The 13139-nt window shown below is 31.7% G+C and overlaps 1 protein-coding gene across 2 annotated transcripts in view; it reads right to left on the bottom strand.

The window, feature by feature from the left end:
* Nucleotides 1–13139, bottom strand: part of LOC134840258 (TLC domain-containing protein 4-B-like) — a 520491-nt gene that overhangs the window by 181277 nt on the left and 326075 nt on the right. The gene's annotated exons all lie outside the window — the stretch shown is intronic.

The raw sequence follows: 13139 nt of genomic DNA, 5'->3' as shown, positions 1-13139 counted from the left end.
CGCCTTTTCCTTCAAGTAATTAAAATTGGCTTAAAAAAATCCAACCTACGCCAAAAACTCCACCAAACTGATAGGGCCGGAACAAAAACTGGGCTCGTTTTACTGCAAAGTTATGGGGGTTTTGAAAATGCTGATTTGGCCAATTTTGGATAACGAACGCGCGAATTTTAACGCGCGTAAGCGGCTGATTAATTCAGTCCAATAAGATTGGGTTGTGATGTAGGATACGAGACGCTAAATACATCACTTCGTACGTTGCATATCGTGTGGGAGTAGGACAAAAATGAGTAAAACCGAAATATAAATATATGTATATATATTTTAAAATAATTTTTTAACAACAAAAAACACTTGAAGTGTTTTTCTTAAAACATCAAAAAACACTTTAAAAGCGCTGTGAAGATTTTATTCATGATGCTGAAAACGTAAAGCGATTTATTTGTGCATGGCGATTGTCTCATTTTACGTAACCGTTACAAATTGGAAAAAAAAATCATCTGAAATTGTTGTTTTTAAAGTTATGAGGGTCTGAAAATTTGATGACATGGTCAACTTGAGATATTAAACGCGCGATATATTGCTTTATAAGAAATAATTCCAATTAAAGTGAGGATAATTCTTTGGGCTTATAAACTGGATATGAGACGTTAAATATATCTTTTGGTACTTCACATGTGTAGGGGAGTTTAGCATAAAATTTTTTTTAACGAAAAATTGTATTAGAAAAAATGTATATTTTTTTACTTTAACAATTTTTCAATCAAAAAACGGCCTTATCAAGCAGTTGCTTTGCCCTGATCTACAATCAATTTTATCTAATTAAAAAACAAAATAACTTATCTAAGAAAATAAAACGGCAAGCCGGATCTTTGTAGATGCCACAATTTTTTGTTGTCAGAAGCACTAATTGATGGGATCAATTTTTTTAAAATCATGCTGTAACAAACCAAAACAAATCATACAAAACTTAAGAAAAATTTTTGTGTATTTTTATGATATGTGTTTTGTTGTTTGGAGTGAAGAGTTACTTAACTGCAAATAGGTGAAATTCAGAGACCAAAATTGACCAATCAGAAGCAATACAACCAGAAACAGTAGCACTAAAAAGAATAAAAGCAGGAAAATATAACTCCTGGAAACAAAATCAACCCAATAAATTAACAAGTATTGAAAAGAGGAAATGACGAAAAAAATTTTTGATCCAAGTAATTTGTCGTTAAGTAAAAACATTTTAAGAAAAAATCTGAGGTTTAAAATATTGTTGTACTTAAGCTTTGGGTGCCAACATCAACAAAAAGCTTTTAAAAACTTCCCCCAAAAGTTTTACTCACGCATTAAAAGTTAACATAGATGAAGCTGCGCTTCACAAAAAAAGCAAAAGAAATCACAAAAGGAGTCTTGAAGAAACGGAAACAGCAATTATGGAAAACTGAATCAAACAAAAATTTTAATGCATCGCTGAGCAATCTTGAATTGGAGCTCTCTTCAGAAACTAAAAGACATCGCGGTTCCCCTCTTTTGCAGTTTCTATTAGTGAACTTTCTGGAAACCTAACATAATTAAGACATTTCCGGCATTGCAAGTTTTAAATAATTACACAGCGGTGAAACGGAGCTTCGAAAATTTTCCAAGCAACACAAACATAACCTTGCAAAATAGCGGACAATCCTGCTTTAAAAAGCCTGGAAAGTCATTTTTTGAGTAGCATTGAAGCCGAAATTAGCTGAGGAGAGGACCATTGAGCCGAGAAAAAACTTGAAGTCAATAAATTTTTCAGCAATAAAGTTTGGAAACTCGAAAGACTTAAACCCCACCCTTCATGACACAAACAAAATCACTAAGCTGAATTTCGAAAATAAACTGACTGAAATACAATTCAACATTACTGAGCCATGATATAGCTGAAACAAAGAACATTTAAGCAAAAAAAAATCAGCAAGATATTCTACAAAATCAGATTTGGCAATGTTGCAAATAACAGAACGATTTTCAGTCACAAAAAAAACCATTTAATTCGGAAGAAAAAAAGTTAGACGTATGTCGGAAAAGTAATTGAAAACGTCAGAATACTTGCAAAAAAGTGGTAAAATTTTCATCTGAGATGACCCAGCGCTAATAAGCATTGAAAATCATTGTTGGAGCAGCAACTAAATTGGCAAAAATTGGGTCTGAGTGCACATAGAATAGTTGCTTTTGATGTCGAAAATATTCTAAAACAAGCATCAATTTAATATTTTAATTTGTTTCAAGTTTGATTTGTTTCAAGTTTGATTTGTGATCTAGTTAATGCGCGAGTGAAATTGATTTTAGTTTTGCAAAACAATACAAAACAGCCACTAAATCGAAGAAGAAAACAAAAACAAAAATGCCAAAATCTATCATAACGAATTAAAAAGTATCTATAAAACTATAAAGAAGTATTATAAAAACTACCTGAAATGAAACCCTTTAAGCAGAAAAAAGTAAGAAAAAAGTTAAAAACTAATAGACATTTTTTATACCCCCTCTTCAATACACACGTGCAAACAAAAATTTTGTTCACTCATCAATAGACGAATTATGAGGCCAATAAACTAATATAAAAAAGGTCGAAACTTATCTACCAGAAATTTATCATCAGATATAAAAGAGACCGAAACTTATCAACCCGAGAAAAAAAAAGAAAAAAAAATTGAAATAAGAAGACCTAAAAACTAACAAAAAAATGAAAAATGAGAAAGCCCCATCTCTGTCAACACAGTTTCACTCAAACAATTTTTGCTCATTAAATGACAAAATATGAGGCAAATTAGTCATAAAAAATTGTCGAAAATTTAATAAGCGGAAAAGAAAAAAGGAAAACAAAACGAAAAAAAAGACGAAATTAAAAAAAAGACTTATAAGCTGATAAATAGTTGCTTGAGTCCAACACCCTTCATTGCACACACAAGTATACAATTTTTTCGTCTCTCAACGGACGCTATATGAGACCAAAATTTCGAAATAAATTTCCACAAATTTATTTAACAGAGAAGAAATAGAAGGAAAAAGAAATGAAACTAAAATAAAAACAAATTGGTAAAATTGCAACACCAGCCTTAAAACAACTTTCGAAAAGGACGGATATTCAAATTGCTAACTTGCTCAAAATACGTCTTTTTTAGTTTCCAACAGAGAGAAGACTACTGCAGTTCAGAGTGCTATGTGCTGAAAATGGAGATCTTGACCATGGAGATCACCCTGTGGAGTGGACAAAGTTGTTTACGGGAAAAAATTCTAGTAGCCGATTGCAATACCTCTGCTTATTGTATCGGTGATTACTGAAATTAAAATTACAATTCAAAAAAGCACTTTAAAATTATTTGGAGAAAAAGCACTTCTGCTAAATAGAACCAAAAACAAACATTTTTCACAAATACATTATCAAAAAGAAGGAAATTTTCAAAATGCTTGAAATAGTTTTTTTTATTGGAGAAATATTAAGCAACAGAGGTAGGTTTACTCTGACTTGCCCTCATTGAGTTTTCTGTAACACAAAAGAACAGTTTTTATGATAAAAAAAATCACATGCAACAGTTTAAACATCGATGAAACAGTGCTGGTTACCCGCAGACAATATGTGTACTTTTCAGCGCTCAAAAAATGCTGATTAATCACAAATTAGCACAACGTTCTCCGTCCACAGTACTTTTTCTCAATGTATGCTGGTAGCGTCTTGGTTTTTATTGGCTTATTCCTTGAATAGAGATGCGAAAACGGGTTAGGCTTCTAGTAATATTCATTGATGGTATCTTGCAAATCCAGTTTGTAGAACATTTTAGTAGATGATTCCATGATAGTATATAGATCTTCATTGATATTTTTATGGCCATCAAAAATTACTGTAAAAAATTTTAAGCGATACTTTGGCGATAATTGTTTGATAATTCAATGCTGAACGGTGGCCAGTCAATAAGCAGAACGGTCTAAGAGCAGTATGGGTCCAAGAGCAGAAAAATAGAAAAATATCAACTTTTATAAGCTAGTCGGTAAATTAATTATCAGTTATGTGAATAATACCAAAAGAACAAACATTTTATGCATAATTTGAGTAATTTAATCAAGAATTTAGAGAAAATTTTAATAAAAAAACTTGATGAAGTTAGTCAATTCATGCGCAATTTATTCGTTTTCTTGGTTATTTTTTGACGTTTCTAATAATTGTTTTGTCAATTAGCCCGTATAAACCAACATAAGTCAAAATTTTTCGTTTTTCTGCTCTTGGACCCATTCTGCACTTAGACCATTCTGCTTATCGCTCCGCCTCCATGCTGAACAGAGTAATTTTTTTAGGACTGAATTAACACTGAATCAGCGGTTTTCAGCACTAAGAATCACAAATTTTGTCAGCAATAAATCAGCGCTGTTTTATCAATGAATAACGGGTGTATTTTTTTGCACGTTTGTTTTTTGTTGATATTCAATTTCTACATATTAAATGTAAGAGAAAGAAGTATTTTTCACTTAAATGGGTTTCGATGATTTTTTCTTAAAGTGCTCCAATAACTACATAAATGCATCATAGGGGATTTTTGGTTTAAAAATTCCCAGCCGAATAAAAAATTTACCAAAATGATCCAAATTTCGTACACTTGATTAAAAATATACTTTCGCTCAAATGCATTACCGATCATTTCTGATCAAATAACGTCACAAGCTATCACGTGAGAGCCAAAAAACGTTACCAACAGAAGAGTGTAAAAGTGTAAAAGAATCGAGTGCCGAGTTTTTTAAATACTTCTACACTCTTCTGCTGGTTACGATTTTTGGCTCTCACGTGATGTATCAAAACGTTTTTTTGACCAGAACGACATTATAAGGTTAGCTGAAATAGTAATGCATTACAGCGAAAGCATATTTTTATAAATTAATTTACTCAGTAATTTAGATGGAAAATTTAACTTAAAAATCAGTTTACTTGGCAATTTTCATTGCTTACATTTTTTTTCTACATCAAGGACCAGATATCTCGGAAATTTAGGGGATCTAATGAAACCTGTGCGGTGAATAACTCTCCTCGAGCGACAGTACTTTAATGCAGAGTTCTGAACTCATTTAAAATTTCATCGGTAATTAAAAGCTAATTCACTGATATTGCAGCACTGAAACATGGTATTGACAGACAAAATTTTTTAAATCATCGCTAAATCAACGCTAATTCATTTCTTAACATTTTTGAATTTCTTAACATTTTTTCTTAACATTTTTGAATAATTTCAGCTCTGAAATTTGTTGATGGGTGAACATTTAGCGCTGAATAATTGATAGCAATCGCTGTTTTTCTGTAATGGCAGTCGCTGTGATGGCAGTTGCAATCTTTCAAATCAAATTTATCCTGGGAAAAAAGTTAAAATTCTTATGAGCCCAATTTTTTTAATGACAAAAAAGTTTTGAAAATATAGCAAAAAAAAACTAAATTGAAAAAAAAATGAAACCAAGTAAAAATTGTTTTTTTTTCCCGAATTTTTCAATAATAAAAAAACTAATACAAGTTTTCGAATTCCAAACATTGAAATTTTATCTGAAGCTCGATACTCAGCGGAAATTTATTCGATAACTGACCATCATTTTTTTTCGCGGGAGAAGGTAGCAAAAAATATTCATGAGAAAGCGTTGTTTTTTCAAAAACAATTTCAAGAATTTTAATCTGAGCAGACTGATGCTAAGATTCACCTCGCTAAAAATGGTCATAGAGATGTTTTGGTCGAATTTTATTCAAAAAAAGGTAAGGCAGAAAAAAAACAACAAAAAACACAACCGGAAATTTTGAAGTCAGAATTAAAAAATCAGTCGTTCTTGGTTAAATTGTGTTGTTTTACTGTTTTGAACCATTTAGTTATTTTACTGTTCCGATAAAAGGACTGGTATTATAAAAAAATGCAGAAAAAAACTACAAAAGGTTAGCTCAAAGAGGTGATACAGTAGTATATGCGTTATGAAAAATCATTTATATGAAATTGAAAAAAGTTGTTTTCAATAAATAAAACCTATTTACTGTTTTTCGCGAAAAACTACCAGTTTACAAAGCAAACCGCAATCAATCCACTTTCTTTTACACTTTGAAAGCATTAAAACTCAAATGACTTACTCAAAGAAAGACAATTGAAACATTTCTAAAAACTTTGTAAATCAAATAAAATCAGAATTACAAATACTATGACAAAAGACTATTCTTTGCGTTCTCATGATTCAAAATAAACTGCGCAAAAAAATCTCAAAAAAATAGCAATAAAAAAATTTAAGCAAATAGCTTATAACTCAATCACCCGCACTCTTATCTAAATAAATCAAAATGATTTTTAATCAAATAATAGATACAAAGCGGACACTGGACCATTTATGATGCAACAAACTAAATTGACAGAAAAGGTGAAAAAGTTAATTAAAAAAGTCGCCCATCAAGTTTTTTTTTCTGAATCAAAATTAACGAAAAATGTTGGCGGATTCCCAGCAACTCTCTAATCTAAAAATTTTGTCGTAATGTATGGAGTTTGTGAGCAGCGGACGAGCTAGGAGTTCAATTGTAAATCGCATAGTCTTATGAAAATTCCAAATTATTGGTTCTATGATTGCTTATTTTCAATCAGATAAAAAAACTGCAAAGAAAATTTTTTTAAAAAGAAGCCACGATAATCAAAAAAATTGAAAAAAGAGAAAAAACTGATTCTTAGGTTGAAATAATGCTGTTTTTCAAAATTTTTCAAACTAAACCACAGCCTGGATTTTTGTTGGTTTTTTTTTGAATATTTTTAAACCGATTCTAGTGATTTTTTTTACTTTTTTAACTGATTTTTTTTACTGATTCAAGTGATTCTATTAAAAAGTTGTTAACCCAAAAAAAGTCTACAATCCGATTTGATAAGACTTGCTAATCGCAAGCATAAAAAATAGCCGAAATCGGAATAAGCTCAACATAACATATGTGTTGCTTGGATTGGAAAACTTGGAATGGAAAACAAAGGAGTTTACAAACCAAGAACTTCTCTCGAAAAATGTTTTCAAAAACAAAAAAAAAACGTTTAAGAAACATAGGTTTCTGACTTAAGAGTACATCTGGTTTGTTAAAAAACAACCTAGCGATATTTTCATTTTCATTTTATTAACTTAATTTGCTATAAATAGAAAGTAGAACGTTATTTTAAAAATTTTGCTTGAAAAACTTCAAAAAAATTTTACATTAAAAACTTCTTATTTTGAGTATACTGAGAAACAGTTAACTGCCAACAAAAAAATTACCAGATTTTTTTGAAAAACTCAAACTTATGCAAAAGGAAAAGAGACAAAAACTATTAAAAATCACCTTGAGATTAATTTCGACATTTTTCTGCAACATGCCAATCAATACCATGAACAAAAAAACCTCAAATTAATCAAAATTAGCAGATAATTTTAGCCAACAGATCCACAGCCGACATCCAATGACTAGAGAAACTTCCAAAAACAGAAAGAAGGAAAATTTATTGTACTGGTCAAAAAACCATATAAAACAATCTGTATACCGTTCAGCAGTAGTTTTGTAATTGTATTTTTCGCAATTATTTTAGCAAATCTATTTACAAAATAAAAATTTAGTACTTGAATACAAAGACCTTGCTATGACCGCAAACATGCCAGCTTCAACCAAATGAGCCAAACCCTGATACAAACTCTCTAATAAAAAAGTTGATGCTTCGCCGTAATGTCGGTAAAAAGTTCCGCAGCACCTTTTCTTCTTCGTAAATGTTTAAGGAGGATCAACCTTACACTAAGCTAAATAGAAACAAAAAACAGCTCCATTCATTGCTTTCTAATGACAACAATTAAATTGGGAAGCTGTATTCAATTTTTTTTCGATAAACAAAACAATTTTCCTTTACCTCAAATTCCAGCCAAACTGCAAAAATTCTTGAGGCTCAATTACCACTCCAATATGTATACATCTATCAAATGTAAGTATAGCAATAATGAAAATGGCGTTCCATTTTTGTGAAATTAGCTCTTCAAAATTCCTTTTTGATGATTAAGCCGACAAAAATATGCCAATGATTTGTGTTTAAGCTGTATAATAATATTTATTTTTCAAAAAGTGTAGGTTTGGTTCGGTCTTGAACCTCGGATTATTGGTGCTACCCTACCACTTTTGATAATTTCTCATTTCTAAAAATTTTATATTTCAAAACAAACGCCGCTCAGTTGTTTGTTTAAGTAAAAACTATTTACTGGTAAAACTATAGTACCAAATTACGAAAATATAAAGATAAGAAAAATTTAAGCTCAGCTTGAAACTGAAACTTACTCTGATAATGTTTGAAAAACTAACTCTTTGAAAAACTAAGACCAGAACTTAATGTTTCTACTACTTTTAAACGTCTACGTGGAGTAGTTACTAAACTTTAAAAACCATGAATTTTTCATAAAAGAGGAAAAAACTTTCAATTTTCTCAATTTTTTTCGAAGATCATCCCTCTCATGTTTTTAAAACTATAAATTGATGTTTTACTTGCAGTATTTACTAATAAATTGTGTTTTTTTTTAAAACTTGGAACGGTTTCTGAGCCAGAATAATTAGCAGTTCGCGCGTGAATAACCCGAAGTAAATTGAGCGTTAATTATCTCAAATTAGCTATACTTCAACCCCCATAACTTAACAAAAAAAGATCACAGGTAAAAATTCGTTTTAAATTTGAGTTCAGGGCAACAGTAACTTTTAGATGGCTTAGAAATTTTCCGTCTGTAGATTCTATTCAAAAAGTCGAACTTTTTCGGGAGAAACAATCAGAGCACAAATGTAGTCAAAATAATAATCATAAATATCAAAAGTCAAAATAATAATCATTAATGAAAGTGCGGAGCTTTTGGGTATTCTCCCTGAAACTAAAAAAATGTTTGCTGTAGCTTATCGTTTCATTCAATTAGGATTAAAAGACTTTGTTGATGTTCAAAATCAGATGGAAGGAACTAAACCTGCAAGTATGGTGGAAACTCTACAGCATTTTTAAAAAAAAACTACTGTCAAGTTATCTTGTGGACTTGATGCGAAACATTCCCTTTGGATACTCAGAAGTATCCAATTGTGTTCATACTAACAAAACAAGTGGGTCTAAATGACTAGCAAATTTGATATTTGTTTTTTAATCTGCTAGTTTTTCAGTTGAATCTCGTAACGCAGAGTTATCAATCAAACGAGCAACAACTAAATTTATAAAGTAATTTAAAAAAAAATGATTCATCAAATTTGATCAACAAGGAAATTTGAGAAATTAAGGGTTGAAGAACCAACCATGAAGAAATAAAATATTATGCCATAAACTTATGGGTGTGAAGGTATGAAACTCAAACGGCGACGGCCAAAGCTTAAGTCAATTCTAATTAGTCTTTTATTTGCACCTCTTATTTCAAGGTACTGGCTTTATTGGTTTTTGCAAATTAAAAAAAGTCAGAAATCTTGTAGGTTTGTTCAATGAAAAAAGTTATCTTCGGAAAAAAAACGCGATCCAGTGCTACTTTTCCGGCTTTTATGATGATCCAAGTACCTGTCAAGTTATCAAGAAAACGTTCAATGGGAGCTTTCGAAGTCGCTTTTTTTAACCGAGAAGCGCAGAGTAGCAAATATTGGTCTGCATGATAATGTCACAATTAACGAAGACTTTGATGGCATAACTATCAAACGTCGAAAAACTTTTTGTCATTTTACTGATTTTCCCAACTGCTTTCCTGTACGTTTTGTCTACTTTTTTTTTCTTACCTATCCATTCTGGAGAGAAAGTGTCTGATGCAGTCACTCTGCTGCTTGCGCAAATTGTCTACTTTGGAACTCTGGGCAACCTTTTTCCTCCAAAAATTTACCTATACTTTGTTGTAGGTGTCACTGTTCACATGAACATCAAATGTATACTTGTCATTTTATGTATCTAAGCTAAATTTGATTCAAGTTGCATTATTTTGACAAGTTAATAACATAAAATAGCACTTTTGCTATGCGAAAAAAAATACTAGTAAAAAATTCACAGCTTGGATTATTGGATTTAAAAAAAAACATTCAAAGAAATCATTTTTCCTACTTCAAATTCATTTTTCAACTGCGATCAGTAACGGAAAATGAATCAGCTCAGATAAAAAAACTCTGACAAATTTAATTTAATCGGGAGAAAAATCTATTTTCCAGTCTAAATTTAAATTTAGCTCTAACTTTATGATATTAACTCCCTATTTCCGCCAATTTGTTCAGTAAGTCAAAATCTGTCAACTTTTTTTGCGACAGTTTTCATAAATGAAGTACGAATTTAGAAGTAAATTCAGCTTCAGCTTCCTAGCGCGCAGATGAAGCTTGTTGCCGAAAAATCTGTTGCAGGTCAATTTGCCCTCATATTTGGTTTGAAACGCCGTCTTATAAAATGACGCAAAAAGATAAACATCAACTAATCAACCGGAAGGAGCAACTCATTGATTGAGCAAAGCGCAGAAACCAAAGCTTAGGGATAAAACCAAAAAAAAACATGGCTATGGTTTTGATCAAAAGTGGAACACCTTTACTTTACTTGTAGGCAGAGTTCTTCTGATGTTCTATTGTGCTGATAAACTTCGTGTGGCTTTTTGACTTTTATGAAGCTTCATATGTTGGTTAAAAATCAACTTATTATTGGTAACGGCTGTTTCCGTACAGATTTTTTGATTCACGGGCTTGGGTTTATTGTTATTTTGGCTCCTTATTTCAAACAGTTAACTGACATTTTTTGTTTCATTTCCCCATTTTTATCATCATTATAACTGATGTTTTCTGATTTTACTGTGTACTAAATTTTTTGAGAACTAAATTCCCGAGTCCAATTCATCACCATTTAACCTAAATAAGGCAAACATATTCACTAAAGTTTAAACACAAAAAGTAAGATTTTTTGCCGAGATGAGGGTAGTGGTAAAACGCTGCACATTTTGTGCAGCAACGGGTACACTTGGTATAAAAAAAATGATTTTTGTTGAGTAACGTACTAATACTATTTTCACGAATCAACAAATAGTAAGGTTTGTATTTACAAAATCTCAGCTGGCAGTAGAAATTTTTTGACGTGATAAGAACAAAAGTAAAATTAATTGAACGTTTTAACAAAACTTATTTCAAGCCACTCAGTCTTTATAGAAGACGAACTTCCAAAAGAAATGTCATAAGATTAGTTTTGCTTTGGTCACGCATAATTTCAAGTTTTAGCTAGTACACATTACATCTGATTGATTTTAAAAAATCGAATGACCGACAAACTTTAAATTGAGGAAAGCATTTGTTCCAATAAAATTTTTTTGAGATTTGTTCGAAAAAAAAAAAATTTTTATAAATATGTCACCAAGAATCGCAAGAAATATGCATTAACTTTATTTTAAAAATTTTGCCGAAATGAGGGTAGCGGTAACACACGGTGCTGTTTTTTTTCTTAAGCAACAAGTACAACTGTTTTCTAAACAATTTTGCTGGTGGTAGAGTTGCCTATTACTACAATCACCACAAATCAACAAATCGTAAGTTAAGCTGCTTTTTCTTCATAAAGAACGAATTTTCAAAAATTTAAATCGAGGTTTAAAACATAATCGACAACATGTAAATCGAGAAAAATATTTGATCCAATAAAAATACTATAGGAAAAAAATTCGAAAATCCGTTTACCTAAATAGGTCAACAAGAAATGCAATAGCTTTGCATTAAGCTTCTCAGGGTATGTGCTGCTAGCAAAAACAAAAACATATTGTCATTTAATTTGCATAATATACAGACATATTGTCAATAACACATACACAAGTTTTGCCCACAAACAAAAACTGAATCGACGATCAATTATAAATAAAGAGTTTTACGAAGAAATTGCAACGATTTCAGAGGAATAACAAGAGTGATCAGTTAGTTCAAGATTTTTGCTTTCGCCTAATTGTAAAACTGTTTCTGTTGTAACTTTATACTTAGCTGCCCTGACGATAAGCCCATTTGAAAGGGCCGTGGTTGGTCGAGATGCATGTCTACTGTTGGACAAGTTATTTTCCCAGCAGTTTTTATGGGTGATAATTTAGCTCATTACTTGTTCGTAATGAACCAATTCTTGAGCAGGTGTCAAGTTTGACTGCCTTTTATTCTGAAAAACTTAAAAAGAATGGTGGCAGCTCTTGAGAGCTACGATGAGAGTTTCAACTTGCCAACTGTATACGATTCCAACTGATGCTCATAATGGATGCTGACTTTTGGTTTTGATTGAGGAATGATTGACGTTTTTAATACTAATTAATTAATGCTAGTAATCAATGACACAGAAGCGAAGCTTCCCATAGCAAACAATAGCGAGAACACAAAAAAGCAGCTCTATAAAGTGCAATAAAAAATAGAAATAAGCCTCCAGTTGGCAAAAATTCGGCAACGTCTGAATTTCCAACCTGCAGCCTAGATTACACAGAGGCAAAGCTGTGCTTCGCAAACATATGCGAGAACACGATCAAAGAGCAGCTCTATCAAGTGAAGTAATAAATTAGAAATAGGCCTCGTAGTAGCAAAACTCGGCTACGTGCCGGATTCGAATCTGCGACCTAGCCAGTTTGAGTCTCATGCACTAACCACTCAGCCACGGATGCTTGAATTACCCAAAAGCCAGCCACCAAAAACGCAGCTACATATGCTAATAAATTGCCAAGTCGATGCAGCAAAAGTAGCAAACACAATTTTGCATGTAAAAAATGGAAAGCATAAAGCCAAATTACGTATAAATCTTGCATTTACAAAAACAGCGCGATACATTGAGTTGGAAAAGTTCTGAAATCGAGCTTTTTATCGTCGTACTGCTGTCTAAAACATAACTTTTTCGCTTCATTTGATGAAATAAAAATACATCAACTGTGCTAATTTTTACTTATCCAATCTGAAAGCACATGAAATTATACTGTTACGCAGCCTACCGATTCAAAAAAGCCGCCATAAGTAGCTCTTTTATTTGCGACTTAGGTTGGAAAAAAAATTCATACCAATACACTTTGCTTCGCAAGTGTAAAAGAGTCTCACACACTAACCACTCAGCCACGGTAGCATACAATAGCCACAAATAAAGCAGAGAACAGATGCTATGCAATTTCCAATGCTACAGTGAAACTTCCAATGACTATTTTTTCAGATT

Source organism: Symsagittifera roscoffensis, chromosome 2 (genome assembly GCF_963678635.1).
Source record: "Symsagittifera roscoffensis chromosome 2, txSymRosc1.1, whole genome shotgun sequence".
NCBI classification, from domain to species: Eukaryota; Metazoa; Xenacoelomorpha; order Acoela; family Convolutidae; genus Symsagittifera; species Symsagittifera roscoffensis.
The sequence above is the reverse complement of the archived record's forward strand: the minus strand, read 5'-3'. Positions and strand labels throughout refer to the sequence as shown.